At 38.6% G+C, this 27,960-nt stretch overlaps 1 protein-coding gene and 1 long non-coding RNA gene across 2 annotated transcripts in view; one reads left to right on the forward strand and one right to left on the reverse strand.

Annotated features, from left to right (window-relative positions):
• The window catches only part of LOC124134734, a 462,484-nt gene that overhangs the window by 360,169 nt on the left and 74,355 nt on the right, over positions 1-27,960 (reverse strand). The gene's annotated exons all lie outside the window — the stretch shown is intronic.
• LOC125372304 lies at positions 306-19,668 on the forward strand. The gene is made up of 3 exons (XR_007218052.1): positions 306-441; positions 1,688-1,815; positions 19,554-19,668. It is a non-coding gene; the product is annotated as an uncharacterized LOC125372304 (long non-coding RNA).

The raw sequence follows: 27,960 nt of genomic DNA on the forward strand, positions 1-27,960 counted from the left end.
TTATTACGATGTCTTAAAAGAAGACAAAAAATATGTTACTCCTATTGGTAGTGACTGTTCCAAGTTTACAATAGATAGTAAAAGAATAATGCGACTGCGTGGCTCTCCAGATATTGATTTTATGAATTCTCATACTCGGTAACCTCTAGTGTTGTCTACAGTAGCTGGGCGCCATGGTTGCATCAACATTATTCGTAATGAATTGGGTCTTGTAGACTATGACAACTCACAAGCAAATCTTTCTGCAAAGACTACTCAGGTTCTTCAGACAGTGCGGACTGAACAGTGGCTGCCATAGATAAAGATAATTTTGAAGACATACCACAACATGCAAAGATATATTCAGACGGTCTCGGAGAAATCATGTCAACCTATGATAATTCTACATAACAGGCATCATCCTTGGAATACAGTATTAGAGAATAACGAGGCCTTGACAAGGTGAGTAAAACCTTCTGATTTATTTAAAATGATTTTTTCAAAGCATTTCGACATGTTATGGTTGTTCAACCTTTTGGACTGTGAAAGCAACACCAGCCCTTAAAGTTCATATGATCGTCTCTCCACTCGTTACGCAAGAGAGCAAAGCTCAGAAGTCGACCTCATTTCATTAAATCATCACTGACTTCTTTAACAGAGTGTGTGCCATGTGTGTATGGATTACCTAGACCATTGTTACCTCCATGCAGACGTCAATCTTTACTTGTAGAAATAGCAAATTCCCAATAAATACGTTCATATGCCCTCTAATTGTACGGATTATTTGATGCATTCCATGCTTGACCCTCGGTATTGGTGCACTTTTTTCTGTAAGGATATGCCTTATATGATAGTACACGTGAAAGAAGAAAACATACTTACAAAGATTGTGACTAAAAGATACTCCACAGACTGATGAAGCATACCAAATAGCAACGTTTAGCTGGTTTTGCCAGAACTGCACTGGATTGGAGAACCAATCGTGTACTGATTTGACGTTCGTTTCTGTGAATCTGTAATTTCTAACGATAGATATAATGTAGTATCTTTATATATTTAATATGTATGTTACCCTTCCGGGAATAACAAATGGCCAGTCTATTCAACTGCTTCATGCTATTGATAACTCAGCTTGGTAACTTGAAGTTGCTCTCTTTGATATAACATATTACCTACGTCGGACAAATATAAGTACTGAAAGAGGTATCAATAATTTATGACTAGATAAAGAACATTGCATTATATCCGATGGATATTACAGTGTATGCTCACTCAATCATGAAAACCTTTGGGAGCTGGTCTCACACTAAATGAGTCAAATGTGGTGCTGATTTTAAGCAGTGGAACAAATTCTATAGGCAAATACACTTGGATTTATAAGAAGAGAAGTGACACCCAACACAACAGTGCATGGAGATAAATTCCCCGATAGAGTTTGTTATCAAGAGTTGTGCATCCATCTTGAATAGGTTAGTACAACGAATAATTTTCAACTCAAAAGTCTTTCAACTCTACTAAGAGGTATTCCAGTCAAAGATGAAAAATACAATAGTGGAAAACAGAATCTTTCTCCTAATTACAGTAAAAAGGGAAAGCGGAGCATTATTACAGAGCTCAAAGTTTCTGTATTTCATGTAAAACATCAGCCTGTTCATATTGGATATTTGAGTGTATCACTCCATATTATTAATAATGGTTGATTCTTCAGGTCCTGGAACGCATCACCACATCTCCAATCTTGGAGGCACAGAAGGTTCTCATAAACCCAGTATCGAGGGCAATGTGTACAAGAGGAAAGAAGTTATATTCACAGAACCTAATGTTGCAGTTAATGGGGTGAGCATTTTGCTACTAAGATATTTATGCCATACAATATACATCTAATAAGACATTGTTGATCGGCCAATTCAAGACTCTTGTATAATATGATTGTGTATATTATGGGTTTTTATTCGGCACTGGATGTAGCATCTGAAAAAATGGATACTGTTGAAGGATTTTGGTGACATCAAGTAAGTGAAATAAAACATCAAGTAGAGAAAGAGTGTGATTTTAGAATTTGATTATATAAAAAGTATCGCAGAGTTGTGAATGCTCTTGACACTGCACTTGTAGCAGCTAGCATGGGACTTGGTGCAGCTGGTGTTAGTTTATATCATCTATTATCACCACGCCTATCATTCTTGGCATGGAAGTAGCAGCCGGAGTTTCTGACCTGGCAGGAATAGCTCTTAAATTTATTTCTTGTAAATTGCAAAAGAAAGCATCAAAACAATATAGTATTTGTGTGTTGGCTGAAGCAAAGTTTAATAGCCTTGAGGATCATATCTCAACAGCCCTGGCAAGATATACGAGGAGAAGTTTCATTTAGTGTTGTCAGAACTCTCCAAACACAAAGCAATGAAGCAGGAAATTCGATCAAATTATCGTAAGACCAGCGGCATTAGTGAAGATGAGAAAAAAGAGTTTAAAGAATAGAGGAGACAACAAGCGCGCCAAGCATTCCACCCCAAACCACAGATCTGGTTTGAAATTAAGAATATATTGTATCCTCTATATGCATCTTGATACATGAAGATCCATGGATAGTCATCATATAATTCACATAAATGGTGAAGCATTGATAGGGTTCAGGAATGGTTTAGGTAGGGTTGCCGCAGAATCACTTTTCTTTACAAGTTAGCTTAAGTAGACTACGATCATTGGATCACATCGCATAATTCGCATAAAAAGACCCCAATAGAAGTATTGATAGAGTTCGGGTGGGTTCCGCCACAACCCCCATCGTCTATACTTCTCATGAAGAAGTTTTCGAGTCTGTGCAGTCTGACGATGGTTTAACGCGTGGAGAGTCAATGGATGTAGTAATGTGGTAATTAAGACCTAGCACTGGCTTAAGCGTTATGCATCATAAACAGTGGTGCATAATGAGATGTCAAATTATTTGATATATGACACAGTACGACTGTGATATTGGATATTTCATCATATTCCTCAAATGGTTATATAACTTATTAAAAGATTGTTGAATCAGATATACATGGAATCACTAATACTGTAGTTAATCATCATATTTGTTTAAAGATCAAAATCAAAAGATAATTGTTTCACGAAATCGGCTCTATCTCTAAACACAGCCTTCAGCAGTATTCCTGCTATATCAATATTCCTGCTATATCAGTATTCCTGCTATATCAGAATTCTTGCGCTATCACTATTCCTGTCAATAAAATAAAGCGAGTTTGGCCCAAATAAGCCAGTGTGGGTATTACAAGCAGCGTCCCACACTGTCGGAATATAGAGACATGCGATCAACCACAGCAATAGAGTGTTGGGGGCCTATTCTGACCCGACTGACTTCGGGTTCACGAGTTTCGAACTAATTACCATGGCTAGTAAATTGTTCAACCGTGACTCATCAACTTCTGAATGTTGTTTTGAAAGCATAAAGACACACGGGTACGTACGGATTAGACACACGAACCGTCTGCTCGGACATGTCGGTAAGTGAAGGACTTCAAAATAATGCCTAAAGTAGATGGTAACATGGTGGTAAAAGGACGGTTGCCTGACGGTGGCATGACGTAAGGACAACGACTATGTGATTAGGGCATGGCGACAGCCTGGTGCTGGGCATGATGACAGCATGAGGGGGACATGGCAAAAGCAAGACGTTAACATGACGGAAGTATAACGTCAACATGACGTCGCAAACCCTACGTATGCATATATATACCAGGGATACGTCGTAGATATTTGGTACATGTATGAGAAGAATAAATGATAAATGTGTCGTAGTTTTTTTGTATGAGAAGATACGAACGATGTAGTTTTCAGGTATGAGAAGATACAAACGATGAATATGTTGTAGTTAAGTGCTGATACAAACGAGAAATATGTCATGAAGTGGCCTTTGTCGCCATATACTTCACTGTAGCAACACTTTCGTGGAAACCACTGATTCATACGTAACTTATAAAGGTTTTCAGGGGCATCATTAATCGAGAATACTCTGGTCATGTATTGAGCAAAGTCTACGGAGGATTAGCAAATGTTTATGTGCTGGAACTATCTTTCTTTCAGTTAACCACATAGCCGTGTATTTGGGTTTTAGTTCAATAACATTTTCCCACTGGCTCTGGCAATGAAAGCACATCACCAACAAATCCCCTAAATGCGTGTTCAATTCGTCTCGCGGACTATTGAAAGACAGGGATGGCTAATATGTAGGAGTTTGGCACGACTATAAGTGTTTGTATTACAGGTGATATGTTGCTTACACCTCAGACAGGTTAGCAATTGTATCCATCTCTTATCGGAGAGACAAATACATATGTTTTTCAAATAACAATACGTTCCTTTCTAAAAAGTTTTCATAGGTTCTTTGTTGACACATGTTATAAAGATATACCTCTCAAACTGAATATTATCAACTTAGTATGAATTCATGTTCACAGCCATTGCAAATAAGGATTTTTTGCTTTCAAACCAGTCATTCTTAAGTGGTGTTTTTATTCAAGTAGGAAAGTAAACAGTTCGTCATAAACAAATAACTATAAAAAGTCATTCCAAAGATCAACTTGCTTAAACACATTGTATAGTGTTACGATATGTTTAGGTTTTTATGCGGGACATCTGATATTCAGCATGCCATTTAAATACAACTGGACTGGCTAAAGCTATTGTTTTCTGTCCTTCAAAATGCACTACATTTTAGTGAAAATCCTGACAATGACACAATTTAGTATGTATTCAGTGATGAAATTATTTCTCTAATATATTCTCGAATGAACACGCTATTTTTCCCACATGGGTATAGCATGTGATGAAAAGTACATGATTCTGTGTCATCAGATGAGCACACATGACGGCCGGGCGCAGACAAGACATAAAACTAAACAAGATGAAACATTAATATTATGGCAAAAACAATAAATAAATAACAATGATAGCGGTCACAACATATACCCAGATGTTTCTTCCCAATGTTATAAAACACCTGAGTCTTAGTATTGAAAATAGCACTGAATATACGCAATCAACATTTAATAGGAGCATGATAAAGTGACATATCTTTTGTCATACTTAGATCTTTAAAGTATGACTCAAACCTCTTGCGGGCTCTATATTATCGCGGTATCAGTACATATCGTAATCCACACACCACTGTCGACTGTTTAGTTATGCAAATCTAAGCATGATATTTCATTGCTTGATCGTATACAAGACTCGTTGCGGTATGTCACGGCTACTCGTAGGTATACAAGTTATTTTTTTTATGAAAGTTTCCTGAATGTTTTTGAAGTGGAATTACCCCTACCCTAATTCGAAATTGGTTAGAAAAGAAGCCATTTGTTTGGGCAATGCCCCTTGACCCAACCTTGGTCGTATGCAAACTGATTATGCATAATCGAAATTAGGAAGTGATGTTAACCACGTAATCCACATATATCACACCTAAAAAAACAGTTGCCGAACTTGTTAAAGAAAATCAGCATCAAACAATCCTAAGTGATATGTCATAAAAGTTGAACAAAGAAAAAGAAACATTTTGTTGTGACATATTTAATAGGTTAGTAAACGTTCGCCATTACGATCCATTATAAAATAACTACCGCGATACTATAGTGTACCAGTCTACCATAATAAGATGAAAGATGTTTATTTCTTAAATGGTACAATCACGACTCAGAAATATAAATGATAGTTATCCCTTATATTCATTTTACAAAGTGAGCAAATTCTATCTTCCTTATTGATATTGTACCATCTACTAGTTTTAGTCTGGAGAAGAAGGGTTTGGGGTGGACCAACTGAATGACTGCTCGCGTTTGCTCGAACTGTCCAATCAAGGCTTATACGAAGGTGACACAGCGACCTAAGGAAGCTATCTCATGACTTGGAAGCCACACCTATATCGGGAACCGGTATTTCCTCGGGAATGTGGATCATGTTGCATGTAAAGCTGCAACATCATTTAAACTTTGTTGCAATAAGATACCGTTGTCATTGATTTACATTGGGTGTGTTCAAGTGTGTATTCCTAAGGGTGACGACGTTCGTGACTATAGTTCATCAGTGAGTCAGGAAGTTTACAGTGCCCTTGAAATGAACGTGAATGTGGAATCCAAGACTGCACCCTTCAGAATTACAGCATGGTTGTTTGTGAGAGGAATATAAAACAACTGAGGCGAATACCACACCCAAAATGGACCCTGAGTCAAGTTGTGACAAAAAACACAAAATATATTTTTTAAAAACAGGATCACGTTTTAGGGAGAGCTATCTTCTTCTTTATCCATAGAACACCGTCCACTGGGTTTGTGAAAAGCTACTACTACAGTAAGATATAAAAATGTCATATAGATTGAAGTCCTGGTGTATGTGGATTCCTTCAGACCGGCTTGTTTCCGACCGCTACGACACATAAGCTCAGATTGGTTGTCTTGATCAGGGTATCTACCCGGCAAAAATGGACGCCCTAAATCCTACACACATGTCGCTTTAGGCGGTAATTCTTGGGCGTAATAGTAGATGAGTACTACAGTAATTTTAATGAAGGTACTCAAGATCGTTGAGGTCGTGAAACAATATCAATGAACGACTTTGTGATTAAAGAGATCTTTATAGGCTTGCGATATTACATTGAAGAAAATGTACACAAGTTCATTCATGATCACATTCCCACGACCACATTGCCATGACCTATGATCTTTGATGTGTTACTTAGCTGATTACTTAGTATTCCAGTTTAACACTATAAAGCTTTCAGCGAGAAAAGATAACACTGGTCATTACTATAATCATTGATAAAAATCTTGACCACGCTGTGAAAAGCAATTTTATAAAACCTACCTTTCCAAATCATGTTCCCTCCTGCACCAAGCCTGCACTACTGTGTAATTCCAAACAAGACGCGAAATTTGAAAACCCCCCTTCCCGGTATACTTCTCAATTCGTACTGTACCAGATAATGTGGAAGCTTCTCTGCTTTACTGGTCAGGCTCGCATTACAACCTGGGTACTTCGACACCAGGAGATCCCATAAACTCGGATTTAGCTATATCAAAGGGAGGCAACTGTCATACGAGGCGTGTCACGCTAAGACACTTCATATCCAGTGTCTGTGCTTAAGAAACAAGACTCGGTACACTGAGTGAGGGTCAGGGAGATAATCAAACTGAAGCAACCCAACTGGAACTTCCACACGGCTCAGTTTGGTTAAAGCTGACGAAGAAAGGACATAAATGAATTCAATTTTCATTGTACTGTTATTTTAAGTTAAAAACATTCATGACTTATCATAGGGATATACAGTAATCATCTCTAAGCCGTGACATGGGTTATCAGTAATTACTGTTCAGTGGGTGCGGCTGCATTAGGCAAAACTATAGCATTTAAAGTTTCCAAATTGTAAGTCATGAAACTCAGTAGGTCAAAATAGCACCATGTAATATGTAACATACAATGGGTCGATGTTGTATGAAGTGATATCTGTTTGCAAGATCACATGACATAAACCCAATAATCTATGTAACAATGGGACAAGGTGTTTCTACAAGTGTGGGTTTCGAGAATTGAGATCAAATCATTCTTTAACTTCATCAAGTTTATTCTAATTCTTAGTCTCATATTCTAACACTTGTTCTTGTTGAAGGGTGCTGTTGCCATAAATACTGAGGTAGCGCTGTCGGCTTGATTGACTTATTTTGTATTTAATTGAATAATTACTTTTTTATAACCTCCAGGGTGCCCCGCTCACAGCACAGACTCTTGCACAAAATGATACTAACAACAAGAGTTACTTCCCTTTTATACTTAAATGAAGCCTACTAAATATAAAATAAACCCATACAATTAATCAAAATCCAGCATTCCAACCCCCTAATTGTGGAGTACGAATGAAGCAGTTTTACTGTTTAACATAACTGATCTTTTACACATGTTAACTTAGATTCTTTGAATACATCTGCATGTATCTTTATTGTCGTCATCAAAGGCATCTTTCATATGCCACGTTCTAGTTGTTAACTGAGTCACTGCTCACTTCCAGAAATACTCAGTTTGCTTATGGGTCGCAGCACAGTCGATGTGGGTGTTTTGACCCTCACAATGCGTACAAAACCGTTTCTGTCGGCACACACTTCGACTACTCGCTCAGGGCTCCATGCATTTCGAGGCAAATTGTCCATTACCAAGACAATATCATTCACACTGATGTTCCTTGGGACAGGAGTCCATTTCACATTTTCCTGTAACATGGCAAGATATTCCTTAGGCCATCGCTTCCAGAAGGAATCAGAAAGATACTGTATGTGCCTATCATCTTTTTGTGTAATGGTCATCTGCTCTGAATAGACCTGGGGGTAGTGCTCCACCACTTCGAAGCATTTGCAGATCATCAGGTCCTTGACATCATTTGTCACACTGGTAATCGGGCGACTGTTAACGATAACCTTTACCCTCGACAAAGGAGTCTGGAGGCCATTGTCATCTAAATGTTTGACTTGAGAGTACAGGATCCTCCTTATGGTACGTATCATGGGCTACCATACCCCACCATGATGAGAGGCGGATAGAGTTTAGAACTCCAACGAAATGTTCTCTGGAGGAAGTCTGATGCAGTTGTTTGATATTCCATAGGTGTATGTCCTCTCTCATTTCCCTCACACAGCCTACTAGATTCGTTCCATTATCAATCCAGACTTTCTTGAGATACAATGAATCGTCGGAAAGCATTGACACAAGAGCTTGTATTGAGGAAAGCACCTGGCTCAAGATGCACTGCTTTCAAAGTACAGAAAGTGAAAACTACCCCAAAGTGCTTCACATTTGAACGCCCCTTTTTCACCACAAATAGACCAAAGAAGTCAACGCCTTCGCATAAGAAGGGTGGTTCGTCAGGTGTCAGTCTATCTACAGGTAAGTCTGCCATTTTCTCTGAGCACTAAACTTTCTACATATCAAACATACATACACACTCTGGAAGTAATCCGTTTAATTAGATGTATCACTCCTTGAATCCAATATCGTTGGCACAGGTAAGTCATCATAGCAGCTTTGCCCATGTGCCCTATGGATTCACGAGAATCATGTACTATCAGTTGAGACGCATAGCACTTTTGGGGCCATTTAATGGCTGTTTCACTTCAAAAGGTAATGAAGCCTGACTCAAGCGTACACCAACTCGAGCAGTCCATCCACGAGGATAGGATCAAATTTACGAATTGACTTGTTCAGTCTTGAATCTGGGCTTGATCTTAAGAGCACTGAAGATGTCATGGAAATACCGCTGCTGGATGTAACATAATATTGTGACTTCAGCTTTCTCCATGGTTTGACTGTCAGGTGACATCTAGATTTCTCCTCTTGTACTATCCCTTTGGTTTTCTTATTCTTATCTAAGTGTTCAGCACACTCTTGAGTGAGTTCGTTTTACTGATTCTTGTTTCTCTTTATCCATGAAAAGGAGGATCCAACCTCCAATCTTTTTCAGTTTCAGCCAGGATGAGCTGTAGTTCAGGAGTCTGTTCATAATGTTCACAGATTCATCTGTTGTCATAGCAGCTACAATAGGCTTCATTTCAAGGTCATCTTCTGGAAAATTGACACAAGCCTTGACAACAGTTGGCCATTCCTCTTCAGGTGCCAAAAGGAAGGCTGGTCATTTGAACCACGGATCCATCTTAAAAAGAAAGTGTCTATCCTTATGCCTCTTGAAGCAGCATCAGCTGGATTCAGTGCAGTCTGAATGTATTTCCATTGCTGGGGATCTGAACCATCTCGGATAATAGTGACTCTTTTAGCCACAAACGTCTTGAAACGCGATGTTTCATTGTTGACATAACTGATTACAGACATGCTGTCTGTCCAGTAATAGATATCAGTGAGCTTGCACTGGAGAATGGGACTTTACTGAACTGCTACATAAGCTGCTGTCAATTCAAGCTGTGGTGTAGTTACTTTCTGGATGGGAGTTACTCTTGCCGTGGCCATTACCAGTAAGCAATTAACTTTGCCCATCTTATTTGTCAATTGGAGGTAAGCTGTTACTTTCGTAGCTAGCATCTGAGAAGATGTGCAGTTGACATGCCCTTACTGTTCCAAAGTAGGTCCAAAGAGGGTTTGTAGCATCTTGGTATGGAAGCCTTTTCTAAGAGGGGAAGATCAGCAAACAACTGTTGCTACACAATGAGCGTATTACCTGACACCTCTTCATTCCATCCAAGTCATTGACGGCACATGTCTTGCAGTAGAATATTTGCCTTGAGTACAAAAGGTGAGACCATGCCTAATGGGTCATAGATTAAACTGACGACTGATAACACATGTCTTCTTGTACAATCAGCATACTTCACATTAACTTTGAAGCCTAAGGAGTCAGTGTGCACTGTCCAAACAACCCCAAGGGCTCTTTCCTCTGATCTGTTTCCAGCTGATCTAGATTGAGATCTCTCAGTCCTTCAGCTTGGTCTTCAGGTGGTCTTCGTCAGGAACTTCTGTACTGTTGAGTACCCATTTAGTCAGTCTAAATCCACCCTGCTGATACAGAGAACTTACCTGGGTCACACAACTAACAGTCTTATTTACATCTTGCTCAGAAAACCAGCAATCGTCCACATAGAAATTGTTCCTTACAATTTCTGCAATATCTGGTTCATACTTCTATAAATTGTCACTAGCAGTCTCGAAGAGGGCTGCATTTGCACAACTAGGTGAGGATGTAGTACCAAACATGTAGACTTTCATCCTGTACTTCAATGGCGGATTACAGTAGTCCCCATCTTGCCACCAGAGAAACCGCTGATAGTTCCAATGAGCCTTTGTTACCAAAATACACTCTGTTTCTCTTGGCAGCTACATTCTCTTGTCTAAATCTCATCAGAACACCCATGAGGTTATTTGTCAGATCAGGCCCTGATAGTAACTGTTGATTGAGAGAAGTACCATTGTAAGTGGCTGCACAGTTAAACACAACCCGCAACTTCATCTTCTTTGGGTGGTATACCCCATGGTGGGGATGTTCCACACAAGTCCATCCTCTGGTTCTGGTTCATCATCTGGGATGTGTTCAGCATAGCCCTTATCCAGCATTTTATTCACGAAGGCTTTATACTCCAGGCGGAATTTGTTATCTTGTTCAATCTGCATTTTCAATCCCACCAAACGCTTGAATGCCAAGGAGTAGTTGTTTTGGAAACTAACTTTCTTTTCCCTAAAAGGAAGAGGTATTTCATATTGTCCATCACAGAGTTTAATGGACTCATCGACTCCCTGTAGGAATATTTTATCTTCCTGTGAGTCCTGCTTCTAATCATGTATTATCCTCTCTGGGAAATCTATTTTGAATGAGTGTCGCACCATCCTATCTAGCTGTTTGAAATCCTCGCGATCATGAACTGCATCATCTGTTCTGTTCATTGTGAATCTTATGCATGTAGCTGCACTCGCAGGTCTTGTCACATTCCACAACCCCCAACCAAGGCTGTTTCTGGATGCATGAGGCGCATGATCGGGTCCAGTACGTACCTCAATAGGTGTGTTCATAACTTTAACATTTTCTATCCGCAGGCGGTGGCTGACCTGTTTGTTTCTGAGGTTGAGGTGATGCTGGTGATCTTGGATCGTGTGAACTTTGAGGGGTATTCACTTCTTTTGCCAAAGTCACTTTTGTTCGTGAAAGTTAGTTTCTTGTTTTCAAAGTAGCATTGTTAGTGTTTCCATGTTTGTCCTTGTTCTGCAATACATCTTTGCCAAATATCGGGTCATTGGCTTTCCATGATTCCTTCCGAAAAAACTGTACAAAATCTGAAAATTTCACACTTTTCCTCTGAAGCACGGTGTGTGTGGATCCGATTCCTGAATACTTTTTGGTAATGATAGGATAGCATAGCAATCAGTCTCCGGATGTTTTCTGTATTGTCAGGAATGTTGCTTTTAACAGTGCTTTCACATTCAGACAAGAATACTAGTACGTAAATCCTTTCGATCTTGTTATTTTCCGTTTTTTTGCCTCAGTTTCCATAGTATGAGCACAATGCAGAAACGTCTATGAAATATACTAATATTTAGACACAAATATGTAAATAAACGGTCACTTTAATAATGACTTACTTCTCGGTTCCTGAAGTTTTGTATTTAATTGAATAATTACCGTTTTATAATCTCCACGGTGCCCCGCAAATAGCACAGTCTCTTGCCCCTAGTGATACTAACAAAAAAAGAGTTACTTCCCTTTAATACTTAAATAAAGCCCGCTACATATACATTTAACCCATACAATTAATCAAAATCCAAGAACAAGTATCATGACACATAATTCATCTTTTTTTTACATGATCCAACTAATTTGTGACTTTATTAAAATGTTTCGCCAATCAAATATTTTCCTTTGCTCAAAATCATATTTTTATTTTGGAAAATATATAGGTGTTTCTACAAGTATCATAACCCATAATTCAGCTAATTTAAATCTAATATAAACAAAATGTGGCGTTATTAAAATAATTCGCGGGCGAAAACATTGCATTTACTCAAAACTCAATTTGAAACTCAAACCATGTGTGTATCGTGACAGCTGATTTTATCTAATTTCAATTTAATAGTAGCCTTATGAAAACAATTTCCCAAGAGACCTAGCACACACAGACACACTCTCTGACTACTGATCACGTTCCTGCTTGGTGTATTTTATACAACATGATAACATAAAAAATTATCTTGGAGTACCGTTTATTTACATGGCAATGTTACACGTATACACTAATCCATACACATCAAAAACTAATTCACCCACACTGATCCGCACAATTTTCGACAAATATCGTCAAATACTTTCAAAATACAGATATTCAGTTCACCATATATATTAACCACAAGCTGTGTCATAATATCTCACTTATTTTGAAGCTACACATCAGACTAAATCTCACAATAGATATGTGTACCCTACTCACACACACGAGTCCCAAAGGGAGACAGGTCAGCCGAAATTGCTAAGACGGAAGGCGACCTCTTAAACACTTAAAGCAGCAACAACAACACTTAGGAGAAATGAAAAAGAGGGTCTTTACTCATCTGTACGCACCAGTAAACACTTAATTCAGTGTATGCAGAGAACGATGCGTGTAAAAGGTTTATCCAAAATTCTTATAAGCTTTAAATGGTATATTTTGTTTTTAGATATAACTGTCAAATTAGTTTTGGTCAGACTCTTTAAAGCACTAATGAATTTTGTGCAAAGAATATTGTGTAATGTGAAATATATTTAATTTTATATCATCAAATTACTATTAAATGTGCTTTTTGGTTGGATGTTAAATTTATAGAAGTTTTACCTTTTGTACAAATTGTAACAATCTTCAATTAATCCGGCAACACCTCCCAACAAAGATTTATAATTTATCATACGAATTCATGCGAGTGTATGCCAATTCATTGGCGTTATCACCCACAACTTTACAGTTTAGTAGGTTTCTTTCTCATTTCACATTTTATGTTTATGCGTTACATTGTTTATGATGACTTACAAAGATGAGGCCACAGAGCGGAAGAACCTATTTCACTATTACCACTCATACAGCGGACGGAAATGTTATCATTTTACATAAGAAATACTATTATTTTTAGAAAGACACTATATACACAACCACAATCCTTATCGGGTTAATCTGTATCACTTAACGAGTTGGAGCAGCCTACTTATGCCACAGTATGGAGCAGCTCTGTAATTAGTAGGTAAAACCAGGGGCGGTATTCACAAAGACTCTAAGAATTTTCGAAGAAATTTATTCAAGTTTTCTTAAAAATTCTTAGCTAAGAAAAAATCTTAAGTATCAATTCACAAACAGTCTAAGTATGATTCTCATTACAGTATTAGTATCATATATAATAAGATTTTTTAGTGTATCCCGTTGCATCTTGGGATATCAAATTTTAACTAAGAATTTTCTTAACACCTTCGAGTGACGTTTTAGAGATTATTACCCACGTGGTGAAGATACAGGTGGTAAGATACTAAATCTGTACGTCACACGTGTGTCGTACAAGGTTGACCTTGTTTTATTCGTTTTGATTGGATAACCGTGTCTTCTGTCACACCCGGACTACTTTTTTCATTCATAAAAAATCGCGAGACGTCATTCATTTTGCAACTACAAGGCAGAACTGAAGCAATCTCATGTGAGTGAGGGATATTAGCAAACACATTATTAAACCAAACAAGATAGTCACACGCATCAAATTCGGTTTGCATCCTGTATAAGTTATGCATTGAGCTTCCACTGACATTATATAATCGAGCTTTAGCCGTTTACAATGTTCGACTACCGTTCAATAGTCCGAGGGTCCCAATGAGCGTGACGCACCCGACCACTTTCGCAATTTCCAATTTTTATTTAACGTAAAAGGATAAGCGAGGTGAAATGAAGTCAGTTTAAACTATCTTGACAGATATCTAGACTTACTTGTAATGATCCGGTTGTGCCATCAATGTCCTCTTTGAAGTCTATTTTGTGGTACTGTTTCGGGAGTTGTTGGTTCACGACTGCACGACCAGATCACTCAAAGCGAACATTTCCGATACAAATCATTCGAATACTCCGTAAAATTGTGCCTGATTTCTGATTATGTGGCCCCAAATATCTCAAAGGTGAACAAACGTAAAACGCTGAGTAGATCACGGTTGTCTTTTCTTATTCCGGTGGTGACCATGCCCTTCGTTCGAAGCTGTCACTGACATGCAAGCAGACTTGAGCGTGTTGATTTTCACGTCTTCAGTAAAGGGTGGTTCAGTAAACATGAATGTCTTTGGCGAACACTCTGATTTCCCTCTTCCAAAATGGTACGGACATGATATAAATTCAGCTGATAGATCAAGGAAACCGCACCATTTTGAATGTACAGACGAAACCCCGGCAGTGCGAGTGACAAACTGTTGGTCCGATATTCAAAGCGCTGCGCTTATGTGACTTTTCAAATGTTCTTATAGATGTTCTGCGTACTAACAACATGGCGCTTGAATTCTCATAAGTTGAAGAAATTCTTCCAAAAGGATCTTGAACGTCGGTGCTGTTATGTTTGAAAACACAACTGCAGGCGCGTGTTGTTAATACGTATGCATAGGGATGTAAGCAATGCCCATATTTGGGCATAAATCAATATTCATGCGCAACCAGATTTTGCAACCGGTTTCAGTTTGGTCTGTCAACTTACATACATATTTAACGTGGGTAATAAATAAAATACCACACTCATTCTCGTTAGATACCATTTTTACGAAACTCGTGAACTTTCTATGTTATCTGACCGAGCGAAATCGAGGTCAGTTAACACAGAAAGTCCACTCGTTTCGTAAAAGTGGTATCTAACAGGAATGAGTGTTGTATTCTCTATTTCCCTGATCTATAACTAGCAACGAAAAACGACTCTTTAGTTTTGAAAACGCGAAAGTCAAAAGTTTTGGCAGACGACCTATTTCGATACAACGAACTTCTTTTTAACCCCTTTCATTCAAAATGTCCCCGGAAGTTAAATTATGCTTGAGAAATACAGCTTACTTGATGGGAGATGTAACGTTAGACTGCTGAGACTGTACATGTGGATACGCAGTTGCACCGATTACAGCTTACATGTAGGCTCTTGGTTCAAGTATGAATATACAGGAATTGATACGTAACAATTCTCTGTGTACTAGGTACATGTTTGGATGTTGCCAGTTCCGCGTTCTAATATACAGTGATGTAAGTATCGACTACAATTAACAATACATGTATATAACAAAATACAAGAATAAACTCTCTACCGGAACGTTTCGTGCCAATCATTCGATCGGGTACGAATGACTGTATGACTAGACGAATCAACTCTCCTTACCCGATAAAAAAAACTACCAGATTTTAGCAGCTGTGCTATATCATGACAATTAAAATTTCTATTTAGCAGAAAAATGAGACAAAATGACTTCATGTACGTAATCCCTATTACTCCAAGCTGTCAATAAACTGAAAATCATATCTATCGGTGGCACACCAAGTAACTTTGAGTTACCAAGTTTTATTCATTACCATATTTACTACAGTATAAAATAATTTAGTGTAGCATATTTTCAGAGGAGACAGCATACACGCAAGAATTATAATTGCTTCCGTGAGTGGATGCAGGTAATGGTCGCTATCTTAGTTCTCAACTTCATAATACTTTATACAGGTGGTATATCCGAATGTGTAAGATGTATATGCAAGCCTACGTATAGCATGAAAATCACTTGCTGTACGCCAGTCTACAATACAACACAAAACTGTCAAACAAGTTTTGGGATCGCTTGTGCACAGGCAGTTTGTTTAGTACAATAATGTCTTATTAAAATCTATTTCAATTTGCTTCAACCATTTTCTCCTTACCCTTTTATGCATGTTAATGTTGCTTAATCTTATAATCTTATTGCTCATGTCAGTGACTGATGTTTGGGTGTTCCCAAATTTCGTGAATCATAAAACACATTTACGTTTTTCCTTTCTAATCTAACGTTATAACATTTCAGATCATTACCATCAACTAATACACACAAAATGATACCAAGACATTTTTTATTTGGTTTTATTGTCTATATGGTCTTAAAATGGATTTTATTAGTCTCTAAAAGTGCATATTTTCACAAACAGGACCGTCACTTGATATAAGTAATGTTATATCCAGTTGATCTCCTAATTATCTAACTTACGGTTTTATTTTTTATCAAATAAGAGTACTCTGTACGACATACGTCAGTCTGTTAACGACGCTTTTACTATTACTATTTTTAAAAAGCCAGTTCAACGCCATTTGTGACAGGGAGGATTGTTTGGTAGCTGCAGCAGACAGATTTGACAGCCATTGTCGACGAGAGTTACGTGCGTCACGAGGTTATTCGAACGGCAGTGACCTTGTAGAATGTTTTTATACTGTGAGGATTGTTGTGGCCAGTGGCGGATGTAATTCAAACTCCTTCCACACTGACGAAGTTATTTGTGTACCGATTACATAACTCTTAGCTACAGGGTGACTAAGCCGGATGGTAGTTCACGCGAAACGAACGACACAATCTGTGTCTACTGGGCGGCGCCTTTGATATCGCTTCCAAACACACATGGTATAGAGTGAACATTAAACGATGAAACACATCAGGGTAGCGGAGAAAAAACAATATTCTTTCTTGTTGTATATCAAGGCACCAATTCATGTTTCATAACTTTTTATGACTTTGTGCTTAATATATCCACAATTAACGAAAATACGTAATACATGTATCTACAAAAAAAATGAACATGTATAAAGGCTAGGTATTTGCCCACAGCAACACCCGCATAACTGTTTATTCAGGCGTGGTGTGGCAGATTGTTATTGAAAGAGAGCAAGTATTGTAGAATCACCTGTAAATTAGGCCGACTCTGTAATTAGATATATATCTTTCAGTCAATGTGTTAAATGTGATTCACTTAGGCAATTTAATAAAGGCCTAGATATTTCAGTCATTATATAAAGGGACTAAAAATCTGTCCATTCAGTTAACAGACTGGATAATCGATTATCGTTATTAGAGTTCAAAAGGACTTAGACCCTTCACAATTGACTACTTATGCTAGGATAGGATAAGATATTTATACATTCGTTATACTTTCGTTTTCTTTTAATCCTGTCATGTTCGATCACTGAGTGATGAAATAGAGCATAAAAATGTTTGGAATTCATTATCATTGTAAATAAAATAGACAGATTTTTCACTCAATTTGTAAAATAACAAAAATTATTTTGTGAAAATTCCATATGGAACACGTTGACTCTAATACACACAATTCTATAAATGTGTGTGTGTGTGACTCTGTGTTTGTGACTCTCTCTCTCTCTCTCTCTCTCTCTCTCTCTCTCTCTCTCTCTCTCTCTCTCTCTCTCTCTCTCTCTCTCTCTGTGTGACAAGTTCTGAACTGGTTCTCCAATTAAAGCATGTAAAATCATTACTTGTTGTGGAATTCTGCATAACATCTCCAAGATAAGGAATATCCCATTACCAGATAGTGACTCCATTGTTCCCAATGACCGCATGACAGCCCCATTCAGAGAAGGAGATATTTCTGGCCACACCTTGACCTCCAGGAATCACTTTGCAAACACTCACTTTCAGTGTGAGTGATTATTCTTCAGAATCTTTTAATTGAGTAAAACAACTATTTAAGGAATTATATTCAAAAAGTATCAGAAAACAACACAGTTTATTTTAACAAAGAAGAGTAACAAATAAGAAACAACTGACAAGGCTTTCCTTTTTTATAATTCACAAACAATTTATTACAACCGATCATTAAAATTGACATTGTTACTGTAATTATTAAATTATGATGTATAATTTCTGAATCTCCAGGTTCATTAAACATGGTCATGTGTTCTTTTGCAATGCATTTGCCCAGTCAACTGATGCTGATACATTTATCTTCATTTAAGAAACATTATATGCCAGTCAGATTTTGTTGTAGTAAAGACAAATGAACCATAATACATAAAGTCTTCAATAAATTATTGTTGAGACTTATACACCTTTAAATCCTCCCCGCATTTTGAATACATATATTAGAAATTTACCAAATTTTGAAATTGTTTTGTTTGAGATAAAGTACACAGAGAAGCAATGCTGCAATACATGTCATAATTTCCTGGAAGTAACTGGTCATGTTTGTCATCATATCAAACACAGTTACACAGAATAAGATATTCAACCTTGGCACCAAAGATGACAACCTTTTATAGTACTGATAAACATACCTGTCAGGTGATAGTCTCAACAGACGGAGCCAGTACTTTCTACACTTAGTGAAATAGACACCCCCAAATGGACATCATCGAGTTTCGCCATAAGCAACACAATGTGATGACTAACACCCTATTCTTAAAATTAATTTACAAAATCTTCTGTGGATCATTTCGACATTATCATGAACTGTATGCCCCCTATTCTGGGAACATTTTTCTTATAAAAAAAATCAACACAGATACACAATACTGCTGAATGAAATACTTAACTGGAACAAGTGCTTTATAAGCTGAGTCAGCTAAGGTATTACAATTGATTGATTTTAACCATGTCATAGGCACCAAAATATGAGGGTTTTGAACCCTCAAATGCAATGTTACTGTAAGCAGTAGTAAAACATGAGAATATGGTTGAATGAAAATATATATTCAAATTCTGACATGTTATCATTGAATCTATTGATAAATGACATTTCACACTGTTACCTCACACATTAGCAAATATTATCATATTAAAAATTAATTTAAACTGATCAAAAGGAGTATGGTTCTGTCAAAATAATGTTCTTTTGAAAACCAGGTTTCATATCTGTCTCTTCAAAGAAATACATTACATTTTGAAAAATATGGTGAACTCTCTGGCCATCAAAAATGATATTCATACATGGTATGAATATAAATTCTATTCATGCTGCAGTTTCTGAAGCTGATTTTCCATGATTTTCTTCTTAAGGCTTAAACATTTCAAATTTAAGTTTTTTGTATAGTAACTCATCATAACCTTCACCCAACAGGAATGTTTGTCACGAGGACTCAGGATCCTGGACAATGCTCCATCCTGTAGGTCTCTTCGTGGATCCCTGTGTTGATGAGGCGGAATCTGGCACTGATGGTTCAGGGTGTAAAGGCACAGAGACTGTCGATGCAGTAGGACAGCTCCTCCCATGGTCTGGAGTGTCTGCATGTCAAGTGCTGCCATGTCACTGTATTCACTGTATTTAAATGGACAGAAAAATCTTTAGTCATTGTTATTTTTGAGTATCTATGTATCTGAATAGGGTAAAGATATGAGGAAATATCTTCCGCGAACACACGGTGTCATCACTGACTTTTAGTGATCTTTTCACTTTTCACCACCATCTTGCACTTTGCAAGATTTGTTTCGGTGGATAATCAAGATTGGTTATTCTGTGGCGTTGAAGTTTTACATCATTAAATATGGATGCTTTTATAGTTATGTGTATGACCACGTATGCACAGGAGGTACTTTGCTAACATAATAGGTTTTCATAGCAACTCCATTAAGTAGTGTTATGCTATATGAATGAATATACTTAATACAAGGTCAAGGGAATACATCAGTAGAATTACCTTGCATTAACTGTGTCAGAAAGGCTAGCCATCTGTAGGAGTGATGTGTCCATAGCTGATGATATTCAAGATATGGATACATTATTTTGTCCCAGAATATCCCACATCACCTCTGGCGTGGCACTCAAAGTAGGGCATGGTGATGGACCACCACCTGTCGAAATAAAAAGTTATTGTTACTTACTTTGAAAAAATTGAGAAGTTTTATTCCGAATCAATGTGTTAAATGATACTTAAGTAACAATTGATGACAACCTTACAAGGGTGTGCATGGCTTGTTTAAAATTTAGGAATCTTTATAAATATGCACATTCATCATGACTAATATACGAATTGTATACATATATAAATTCAAACTTGTAAGAATTGAAATTCGTTGTATAGTCATATTTAACAAACCTACATGTATTCTACCAAATCCAAACACTTATGCACTCTTTCTTCATTTTTTTCCTTTGGACCTGGACCATTACAGTGTACATGTATAACTTTTAACTGTATAATACATTTTCGTTCCTAATCAGAATGAGCACATTCTGAGTCTAAATCTGCAAGATGACAGACAAAATCCTTCTTTGTACAGTGCAACCGATACAAACGTAGCGGCTGATAAAAGAGAGAATAATCTATATATAAGTTATTTTTTGTTCTCGTTTTTAGTAATTTTAAAGTTTCAAGGAGTACTGTAATGATGTGGCATTATGAACTGAATTAGAATATGAATAGTGAAAAACAGTCACCAAGTGGCATGGACATGTAAAACTAATTGGTCCCGCAGTAGCTCCGTGGTGTGTTTGCGTAACTATGCAGAAATTTGACAAACATTCTGCGAAGTCGCCGCTCAGCAACGCAAACGTTTTACAAAAAAGTAGTTTTTAAAGTAAAAGACTTTTGCTCTGCAGTGTACCTAGTGTGACCGTCCACAAAAACGTTTCCGCCATAAGTGTTGATTAACAAGGCCCTGGTGATGCATAAAGTGCCCCCTAAAACCATAAAGTTTCGACACTGACCAAGGTGATTTCGACTGTAGCACGAGTAACGTATCAATGAATTGCAATCAAGTCATCACTATGGAGAAACCAATCATGGACCTGGAATTCGATATCACACATATCTTTGATACAACTTATCTTAATTGTTTTTTCACACACACGTATGTAAGAATAGAGAATATCACTTGGCGCCCTTATCAAAGATATGAATATATGATTAAAGTAACAAAATTCTTATGCTTGCAGAGGACCTTTTCATCTTTTGATATATTTGATATGATATGTGATATTGTATTTATTATCAAGTATCATTATCAATCAAAAACTAAAAAAAAGGTGACATTTGAGACTATTTTGAAATTATTAAGGCTCATCATGCCTTAACAATATCAACGTGCATTAATTTTCTTTTATTCATCTTTTGGGGTGTAGCTATTTGTATGTAACAGTTCGATTCCAAAATATTATGTAAACGTGTATGCAAACATTCATAGGCAAAGTTAAACAAAAAGCCTTTATTTCGTTCTGATAGTAAATTGCTAAAATTTCCATATTATTATCCATGGGCGAAATATTTTAATAACGCCACAAATTAGATGGATTAAATTAAATGGGTTGAATTATGAGTCATGATGCTACTAGAGACACCTTTATATATTTCCATAACAAAAAACATGAGTTTTGAGCAAGCAAAGGAAAATATTCTCGCCCATGGGCCACACTACTTACGTCCATAAGCGAAATATACTTGACACTTACATTCAAAATGTAATATAATGCGATTGTTTCAAAATAGGACATAGAAACCATAATTGAAACACTGTTTGAAGATCAATGTACACAATGTTCAAAACATTAATCGTGTCACCTAGACAGACACACGTACACGATACAGTTAATGTCACAGGTGTACAGAAAATGTCAGTATCGGTTGTGCCCACCACGTACATCAATCACCGCTTGACACCGACGACCCATAGATGCAATCAAGTTGTAAATAACTCGCTGTTGGATGTGCTGCCATTCATGCTGAAGTGCATCAAGAAGCGCCGGAAGTGTTTTGGGCGGTGGATTCCTTCTGCGAACGTGTCGATCCAACTCGTCCCACCGATGCTCAATCGGGGACAAATCTGGTGACCGGACTAGCCAAGGTAATGTCTGGATGTTGTTGTGCTGTAAGAAGTCCTGACAAGCACGTGCAATATGCGGTCAAGCGTTGTCCTGCTGGAACTGTCCGCCATGAACGTTGACGTGAGAAAGAACGTAAGGCTGTAGGATCAAGTCTCTGTAACGCACACCTGCCAATGCACCTGCCACATGCACGAGAGGCGTCCTACCACCGTGATGAATTCCGGCCCATACCATGACACTCCCGCCGCCAAATGGGACAACCTGCTGCACACAGTTAGGGATGTAACGTTCACCCCGACGTCTGTAGACACGTGCGCGCCCATCAGCACGTGTGAGTAGGAAACGGGACTCGTCAGTAAACAGTACATTTCTCCACCTTGCACATGCCCATCTAACCCTCTGTTGGCACCAAAACAGACGGTCCGCCAGATGACGTGGGGTCGATACATGACGTCGAACAGGTCTTCGTGTAAAAAAGTCCAGCCTCCCTCAGTCTGTTGCGTACCGTTTGATCTGATATTCTGCGTACCCCAGGGATCTGTGTGGTTGTAGACGTGGCTGTGATAGTGCGGTCTCGGAGGTGTCGCAGCCGTATGTATCGATCTTGTGCTTGGGTTGTCACCCTTGGTCTTCCTGACCTTGGTCTGTCGTCAACTCTGTTGGTGTTGTTGTATCGGGTCCACAGTGCGGAGATTGTCTGTCTGGATACGCCAAAGTGCCTGGCCACTTCATGCTGAGTTGCTCCAGCTTGTAATCTCCCAATGAGATTCTCATGTTCATGTCTCAGCTCAAGTTCACGGCGTCTCTATTCCTAGTTGCTTAGGTACTGAAGATCATGTACACATACTACTCAAAAGCAGTTAAAGAACACCCGACCGTAAAGATCCGGGGTCTTCAGCAACCCATGCTTGCCGTAAAAGGCGACTATGCTTGTCGTAAGTGGCGACTAACGGGATCGGGTGGTCAGGCTCGCTGACTTGGTTGATGCATGTCATCGATCCCAATTGCGTGGATTGATGATCATGATATTAATCACTGGATTGTCTGGTCCAGACTCGATTATTTATGTAGCTGGAATATTGCTGAGTGCGGCGTTAAACAACAAACCAACCAACCAATTGCGTGGAGCGATGCTCATGATGTCAATCACTGGATTGTCTGGTCCAGACTTGATCATTTACAGACCGCCGTCATATACCCGGAATATTGCTTACTACGGCGTTAAACACCAAAAAAACCAAAACAAACATAAAGAACGCCCACAACCTTTTTAGATCAACTTTATATGAAATAAAAGGTTTTCGTTAACCGTTACTTCTTTTAAGTAATATATTATTCATATTTCATGGGAAAATACATTTTACTTACAGATAAGCGTTTTAATCCATGTACGATGGTATACCTGATGTACACTTTCCATTTATCTCTGTTTTTCTGAGGAAGTGAATATATGGATGGCAACTTCTTTATTATGAGGAACACAACGTTTCAGAGTATATGCTTACTCCTTCATCAGGTGAATGAATGCCACGAGGCAGAGATCACACATATGTACGAGGGGTGTTCATTAAAGATACCCCTAAACCACTTAGGGTTATCATATTTGGTTGTGAATTTCACATGTGTAATGATACATGTATCTATGGGTTATGTCTGAATTTGCAGCACCGAACTATTAATCTTACCACTTTTTACAGGTGTTATGATCGAGTAGGGTGTGACAATGGAGCCAGTAGAATACCGAGCAGTGATTCCTGGTCGCCCCCATTCAGCCATTAATGAGGACACTATCCATCAAGTGGAGACCGCCATTTTGGCAGGTGGGGGGGTGGGGGGGGGGGGGGGGGGGGTGGGGGGGGGGGTGGGTGTGTGTGTGTGTGTGTGTGTGTGTGTGTGTGTAATTAGCACTGATAGATTCTCTGGTCACAGTTCATGGCTGTCTGGTATCTCCTTTGTCGCCAGTTGTTGTTGGTGATAGACAGGACTTTGATGGCTTCCCACATGATGTTATGGTCTTCGTTCTTCAGGATGTGTTCGGAAATAGCGGCTTTCTGGTCGAGTTTGTTAACAGAGTCCGATGGTCTTTGAGTCTTGCGTTGATGGGTCTAAGGGTTTCTCCAATGTACTGGTGGACACAGTTGCAGGGTATCTGGTATATATATCCTCGGGGGTTGGGACTTGCGCTGCTTGTGCCTCTGCCATTAGCTTGTAGATTGGTCTTGATATACTTGCCTCTAGAGAAGGTGACACCTATGTTGGCTTTATTCTTGATGAGGCGGGAAATATGATGAGTGACAGGGCCTTGGTAGGGTGTGGTGATTCTGATGGGCCTGGGGTCGGAGTTCTTGAGGGTCTTGCGGATGGTTTTGGAGCCTAGTTGGGCAGGATAGCTGTTGAGAAGTGAAAGTTTCCTTGAGATGGTCCAGTTCACTGCTGAGGGCATCAGGATGATAAATGGATTAAGCAGGTCGGGTGAGGCTTGCGATGATGGCTTGTTTTATCTGGGGATCCAAAGCCCACACAGAACCTTTCGGAGAATGTGAAGACTCCTCTACACTGCAGCCTTCTGCATTACCCAGATTGTCAGAAGTGATGTAGTCAACAAACCCCTGTACTCTCCCAATGTCAGTCAACTGATTGAGAGGTACCAAACCTAAGGAACCGAGAGAGTCGGACCACTTGGTACTTGGGACTTGGGATGCAAGCGTAACATTTCGAACGCGAAGTCTGCGTATTTGCCATGTTTTTCCTGAATCTTATCAAAGGGGACAGAAACTTCAATGCCTAGTCAAACCCACCCAGAACCTTTCGGAGAATGTGAAGTCTCCCCAACACTGCAGCCTTCTGCATTACCCAGATTGTCAGAAGGGCTGTATTCCTGGTAGCAAACCTTGGTACTCTCCCAATGTCAGTCGACAGATTGGGAGGTACCAATCCTAAGGCACCGAGAATAATGGGGAGTCGGACAACTTGGTACTAGGGATGCAAGCGTGACATTTCGAAAGCGAGGTCTGCATATTTGCCATGTTTTTCCTCAATCTTGTCAATCACATCACTGTCAAAAGTGACAGAAAATTCAATGATATAAATGATTTCATTGGATTTATCAAAAAGGACAAGATCAGGTTTGTTGGCCTGGATATGTCTGAGGCTGTATACGGGTCTATTCCAAAAGATTTTGTATTTATCTTTTTCCATGACGCCCTCTACATATTCCGGGTCGTACCATGGATGGATCTCTGTCAAAACCACAAACATGACGAAGACAGTAATAAAATGATCGAGCCACCCCATCATGTCGCTTAAGATACTGTGTCTGTGCCAAAGCTGGGCATCCACTCACAATGTGTTGGACAGTCTCATTAAATTCAATACATAATCTACATTTCATATTCACATTTTGATGCAAAATCACACATTGACGGTTTCGAGTGGGAAGTGACTGGTCCTGAGCAGCAGACAAAGCCTTCTGTTTCACTTTTCAGGCCAGACGACCTCATCTGCAGTGTTGCTGATTTTCTCAACACACTGCACATAAACATAAACTCGATGCATTGGTCGTTCAGATAGCCTCTCCTTGAAAAAAGCTATTTGATATGGCACTTCACTTGGTTGATTTCTGTACCGTCCAGCAGAAAGGAATCATCAACAAAATCAACACTGACATTGAGATAATGTCCAAAATCCTTGGTTCGTTTACGAAAATTGTGGAATTCCTTGTTTTCATCATGAGTCTAGACATGCTTCACAAGGGAATCATCAGACAAAAAACTTGTGTGCAACAGTGCACAATGCAATTCGATCATAAAGAACCTCCACGTTAATCAAACCACGTTTCGATATAGATCCTTGTATTATCCTTTGTTGTCTTTGTTAATCCATTATATGTATACTCTCATACTGTTTTTCTTAATCCTCATAAAGTGTATATAAACCTGTACAGTGTTGTCTTACTTCACAACGGTATGAGGACCTATATCGAAACGTAATACAATAAAGAAGTTGTCATCCATAAAATATCTTGTGTTAACAGCAGTTTATCGCCTTGCTGTGTTCGCAATATAAGGAATGCATTGGCCCGGCGTAGCCGTCTTGGACCGCTCAAATCCGATATTGGACCGTTCAAATCCCATATTGGCCCGCTCAAATCCAATACTTGCCCGCTCAAATCCAATACTTGCCCGCTCAAATCCCATACTGGCGCACTTAAATCCCATTAAGCCCGTATTGCTGCTCCAGTTCTTCAATATGATGAGGGTTGATTTGAGCATATTTGGAGAGTTCATAAATAATTACAGTTATTGAATATTTGACGCTCCCAGACACAATATAGCGTTGTCAGTACTTGCGAACATTCCAAGGAAAGGCCTATTCAGCTTTGCTGCCCTTTATAAAAAAACACACCTTAAAATACACGTTATGTAAATACATATTTTATTTCAAGAATAGGTAATTCTTTGATATTTTAATAGTAAATATGTATAACATAAACAAATAATGAAATATGGTTTGTTAATCTCTCATACACGGTTGGCATACATGGAATATATTTACAATGACAATATAAGTATGGTTCCTGACTTAAGATATCGACAACATATATTTCATACATATATATGTATATACATAAAAAAATACTACACTCTTATATGGTATCCAAGATGATCCAACTGCAATACACGTAAGGGAGTTAATCGCTGTATAGTTATGACACGCTATCCCATAAACGTGAAACCTTGACCCCACCTACACCTAGGGCTATGTACCACGGTCTTGTCGCTTTTTGGGGGTTCCACCAGTGCCTTAATGTGAATTTGTGTAAAAAGTGCGATATTGAATAACTTGATTCATCTACATTATACATGGCTAGTTACCAAATTTGAAAAGGAGGTCTTAATCTTACTTGCAATGACTGTCGATTACCTATCGCCAGCGCGAAGTTGACCATACCCCAAACAATCTGGGGGAAATGAATCACCGACATGTATGTTTTTTAATCTGTAGTTCTCCTAATTACATAACATGTGCAGGGTATCTCTGGACAGGCTGATATTTACTTCAACATTAGACACCGTGTCGAATACATTTCGCCAATAATTACGTGTATCAATAGTTTGATATACATTAAAAAAGAATATTCAAGTAATTTTGTCTTCCATCTTTCCAATTGGGGCGAATCTCAGATTTAATTTAAGATAAGCGAATCCACCATATCTAAGGCGCGCAACTCTGCACAACAAATTGAGGCAGTTTTGGACATCGCCCGCGTTGTCTCTTTATGGTGAAAGCCCATCTTATCTACCTCCGGGTTCTACCGTTGTCGCAAGCACGTGAACGTATCCTCAAAGTGAGCAGTTCGAGTACTGACTGAGCACTACATAATATGTGTCGATACACTTCCTGAGCAAAAGATCTCATTTTCACTACATTTTGCATAGTTTCCCATTGTGACCTATATATATTACCCATCCTCGGAAGTCAGGGCTATGTTATTGTCCGTCGGTAAATACACGTCTATCATATTCAGTCTTCGTTTTGACACGGCTGTGATGCTGGGAGATCTGTATTGAATGAGTGGCATGCGCGGAACCAGCCGCTGCATCATGATCAACACAGCACGTTATCAACACACAAGATAACAGCATGACTACGACAAGGGTAGTATCATTTGACAAAAATGGTCTGATGAAAGGTCAACAAAAGAGCA

Source organism: Haliotis rufescens, unplaced genomic scaffold (assembly GCF_023055435.1).
Source record: "Haliotis rufescens isolate VD_foot unplaced genomic scaffold, xgHalRufe1.0.p SCAF_4, whole genome shotgun sequence".
Taxonomy (NCBI): domain Eukaryota; kingdom Metazoa; phylum Mollusca; class Gastropoda; order Lepetellida; family Haliotidae; genus Haliotis; species Haliotis rufescens.